Raw genomic sequence first — 5011 nt, forward strand, 5'->3', positions numbered from 1 at the left:
TTCTCAATGTTTTACTAAATAGTGGCTTTTATTGAATTATATCCATGGCGTTGCTATTTTTGTGTGCACGAGAGTTACAAAACCGACTCATCTGAGAAAATTGTCGTCAGGAGGAAGAAAATAATAAATAGTGGAAAAATTCAGCGAAACTCCACTAATGTGCTCTGCATATCCGCGCAAACATTTGACCTTGGCTATTTTGTACTTGATCGCATATTAAATAAACCTGCGTACCACAAAAAAAATAACTTTTAGATAAGAGTAGGTTTTATTCGTCTTGCATATGAAATAGTACATTTATGTAGATAATGTTTGTACAAATTGAGTAAAGCCGCAGCTCGTTTATATTAATTCAAAAAAAGATAGGTTCTCAAAGCAATTTAAGAAGGGAATTAACAAGTACTGCATTGTCGGTACTTAAATACAAGATGGTTAATAATTATATCTGCGCAAATTAGTTGATTTATTTAAAGCATATTGCATTTAAAAGACTCGTTATAACATTAAAATTTCTAAGTATGCCCTACATTTCTGAACCTATTAGATTTGAACGTGCAGTGCTTGAACTCAAGGGATGATCACCCAAATAAAGAGACAGATCCACTGAAAATAGGTTCCCCAAAACGATATAAGGAACCAATTTGTTGGCAATGTATAAAGAACCCGAAATGTTGTAGGTTGGAACAAAGATACAATATAACTGCAATTACGCCCAGAACAGACGCCATATGCAATTGTGTGTATGCGATAAATATATCACTAATTATCGGCAAAGAGATTAAGTATTATAAAGGTATGACAATTAAAAGCCGATATTTATAAGCCATTTTAAAAAATAGAAGGGTCAAGCTTTTGGCTTTCTAATTTTTCTTTGTGAACGGAAGACTCTGCATTAACATATATTTATTTTCTTTTAATTTGCTTTCTACTTCTTTACAGGCGAGGCACATTTATTTATGAAAATGATATGTATTAAAACAGCAAAAGTGTCAGCGATGCATGCATCGATAAATTTATTGACTGAATAACTGATGGAGTGCCTGACTGATTGCTTTCTTAACGAGGTATTATTAGAGATTGATGCTGAAGCCAACTTTGAGTTTTCTAAAATCAGTAGAGAGTTTTGATATGAAGTCGGTTCAAATATTGTCTTGCGGAACCCTTGTCCTGCATCTTAGCATAGTTCAGGATGTGCATTGAGCTTGCGCTGTCTGAGAGTTTTGAACCCGGCGCGTCCGGTCACGTGATGGCGGGATGACGACACAGTTCGCACGCGCCACAGATATTTCCGTCTGGTTCGTAGACGCTGGGAAGCGTCAGTCCAGGTGTCTGCCAACTGGCGCTGGATCAGAAGTGCCGCTTTACCCTTCGCGGTTGCTAGGCAGCTCAGCTTTTGTAGTGATAACAATCGGCGTACAACCCGCTTGAGAATTCAAAATGAATCAGGGCATCTACTTGAAAAAGTATAGCGGTACACAGGAAAGAAAAAAAAAAAAAACAAGGTTTGTGCCAACAATATCTAGATATTGTTTTTCTACCATACTCGTCTTCCTCGTTAGTATAGTGGTCAGTATCCCCGCCTGTCACGCGGGAGACCGGGGTTCGATTCCCCGACGGGGAGAGTGTTTTTTGTACTCAATTCCAAAGCTGTTTTTTTTTTTTTTTTTTTGCACTAACCAGTTGATGGTGACTGACATACAACAAATCTGTCTATCAACCAATCACTGTATTTTGGACTTCTAAGCTTTGTTTCAACTTAAGTCCAGACGATGGGACCAATCTGATGGCGTAAAACGTTCATCATCATGGTGGTAGTTATGTTTCTGTGCATGTTCTATCATTGCTGAAAAAATCATAAACAGAAAAGGCCTATAGACTTGCGCTTTTGATGCTACTTAATTGCTCCCATTACCCTGCGTTTAGACTTAATATCAAATTAAGTATAAAACAATTAACTTACCTCCCTCGCACCATGCAGAAATTAAAATGCACGCTTGCAGCCCTGCGGGGCTTATCTTTTTGTAATACTTGCAGAGAAATGTTCAATAGTCATCGGAGAGCAGGCAACTTGTACAAATTTAAGCCCCCCCCCCCCCCATTCCACAATATTATCTATATTATCTTCCACGCATGTGTCCGTCTTCCTCGTTAGTATAGTGGTCAGTATCCCCGCCTGTCACGCGGGAGGCCGGGGTTCGATTCCCCGACGGGGAGTTGTTTTTTTGTACAGAGGTTTTTGTTCTTTTTTTTTTTTTGTTGATTTGCCGATAGTGACTGACGTACAACAAATCTGTCTATTAACCAATCATTGTATTTATACTTCTATACTTTGTTTGACTTTAAGTCTAGACGCAACCGATACTGCGAGCTGATCGGACCAATCTGATAGCCTCAAACGTTCATCATCATGGTGTCAGTCATGTTTCTGTTCATGTTTTATTATCGCTGAACAAATCACAAACAAAAAATTCCTAGTAACTTGCACTTTTGATGCTGCTTAATTGCTCCCATTACCATGAATTTAGATTTAAGATGAAATTAAGTATAAAACAATTAACTTACCGCCCTCGTACCATGCAGAAATTAGAAGGAACGCTTGCAAACCTGCGGGTTTTTTGTTGTTGTTGTTGTTGTTTGTATTTATCACTTGCAGAGAAATTTCGGATACTCATAGGAGACCAGTCAACTTGAACAAATTTTAGCATTCTGCAATATTAACTAGATTACCTTTCCTCCCTCTTACCGTTTTCCTCGCTAGTATAGCGGTCAGTATCCCCGCCACCTGCCACGCGGGAGACCGAGGTTCGATTCCCCGACGGGGAGAATATGTTGTTGTTTTTTTCTTGTTTTTTTTTTTTTTTTTGCGCATACTATGATAAGGATTTTCAAGTTTCCTCGGTAATCTTCTTCACACTATATTTATAAGAAACGTATCGATTGCAAAAATAACATTTACGGTAATATGTTGTCGACGTCCAGTGTTTCTTGAATTCTGTTTTGTAAATTGAAGGATCTTCATAGTTTCCAAAGGATCGCGTTTAGCAGCAGCAGCATTTTCAGTGAGGTTTCCAGCGGCTGTGTGCCTCAGTATCCACTAAAAAACATTATAGATGTTTACTTTTTCAAACAAATGCACAGGTGCAGCATACTTTAAAACACAAATGTTGGTTTGATGAAGGTGCTTCAATGAAGCTTAATCCTTCATCGAAGCACATTAATAGGGAAAAATTATTACTCGAGTGATAATGAACTGGTGATATACCATCTTCATTCCGTGCAATTCCGAAGCGTGTATACTGTTCATGGGACAGTATACACGAACTCAACTCTTTGACGTCGCGGCGCGGCGGTGGTGCGTCAGTCGCACTTCCGGTCTGGGGTTGTGGGCAGAAGTCCCCACGCCAGACGTGTATTCCTGCGTCGTTTTGAAAGGAACCAGACAAAAACCTGCCTTCTCGTCAAAATGCCGCGACTGTGGTCGTGCCAAAAGTGTCGAGAAAGGTTTGAAGGTCAGTTTTCACGTACTCGGTTCGTCCGAAAATCTGGATATGTACCGTGAAAAGGGAAAAGCAGACGCCGTCGCACAACGATTGCTTGGGCGGGAAGCACTTTAAGTTGAATTCACGGATACTTGTGGTCATGATATTTGTTTGTTTTGCTCCAACATGAACGCCAGAAAACCGTCAAGTTTTGCGGACCACCTGCGGACTACGTTCAGTGCGTCTTCAAGTTCAAACGGCCGCCTGATCGTTCGAACTGTCGTCTGCTCTTTCAAACGTTTCTGCTTGTCGTCTGCTCTCTTAGACGACGCCGACCCGTAGACCGAATGTTGGCCCGGTACTTGCGATAAGAAATAAGTGCAGACCTTAAAAGACTTAAATTTGAAGGTCGGTAAGCAGGCTCGATGTAAACAGTAGATACAAAAAGATGTCGATCATTGTTACCAGTGACCATCACCGACTTGTTATCCCTAATTCATTTGGTCCGATCCTGTTTGCGATTTTCAGTATCGACGTCGCCAATCTCAGCTACGGTTCACGCTTTTGCAGCCCGAGCGGCGTCGCGACTGAAAATTGTGAGCGAAATCGCATCATGCGAATCAGGCTTTAGCGTATATACTACGGCGTCCACGCGGGATGAATCGCCAAATGTCACATTATTCACGCGAAGTTTTGCGGTGTAACGAGCCTCGGTAATTTCGCTGACGCCGCTTCAAGTAATCAGACATCGCCAGGAAGACGTAGAATCAACAATTCGAACGCAAAAAATGGCAGGGCGACTCACACCGACGCCGACAACATCGCATTCCAATGGTTTGTTTTGGGGCGACGGCGAGCCTCTTGCCCACACCCCCATCGCGCATGCGCGGCGCCGGTGGCGTCCGCTAGGGGCGCTCCAATTTGTTTATAAACATGAGTTGGTGTATATAAAAGCTTGAAGCTACCAGCTGACTTAAAAGCTGCAGTTACTATTCCAGAGAATGACTCAGTATATGAGGATATGTCGCATACACGTTCGTTTTGTTGGAATAAAAGTTTGAAGCTACCAGGTGACTTAAAAGCTGCAGTTACTATTCCAGAGAATGACTCAGTGTATGAGGATATGTCGCATACACGTTCGTGTTGTCGGAATAGGTACTTCGAATATTGTTTTTTTTTAATCTTTACTGCGTCTTAACAGCTTGTGGCCGTAGTGCTTTTATTTGAGCAGGACGTTTTCGTCTTCCTCGTTAAAGACGCAGCGCAATGATTTGAATGTTAAAATAATTGGCAGTTTGCATTTTTTATATTGTTCATGCAAGCCCAAGCGACCAAAAACGCGTCCCCTTTCCCCGAAAAACTGCTATTCTGCTGCGTAATCGCAAATCAAAAAACAAATTGTTTGCCGATCTGCAACCGCCTGTCAAGGTTACGGGAACTAAATAGACACCGTCTCTGGGGGTACGCGGAAGTCAACAAAACCTGTCCCCCTCCTCTGCTACACTCGCCGCCAGCCCCGTGGCGAACCGTCC

General features: G+C 41.6%; 1 non-coding gene across 1 annotated transcript; it reads left to right on the forward strand.

The window, feature by feature from the left end:
• The first annotated feature begins 2142 nt into the window (after positions 1-2142).
• Trnad-guc lies at positions 2143-2214 on the forward strand. The gene has a single exon. It is a non-coding gene; the product is annotated as a tRNA-Asp (tRNA).
• The last annotated feature ends 2797 nt before the right edge of the window (positions 2215-5011 follow it).

The sequence above is a fragment of the Ixodes scapularis genome, unplaced genomic scaffold (assembly GCF_016920785.2).
Source record: "Ixodes scapularis isolate PalLabHiFi unplaced genomic scaffold, ASM1692078v2 PGA_scaffold3__209_contigs__length_174095766, whole genome shotgun sequence".
Taxonomy (NCBI): domain Eukaryota; kingdom Metazoa; phylum Arthropoda; class Arachnida; order Ixodida; family Ixodidae; genus Ixodes; species Ixodes scapularis.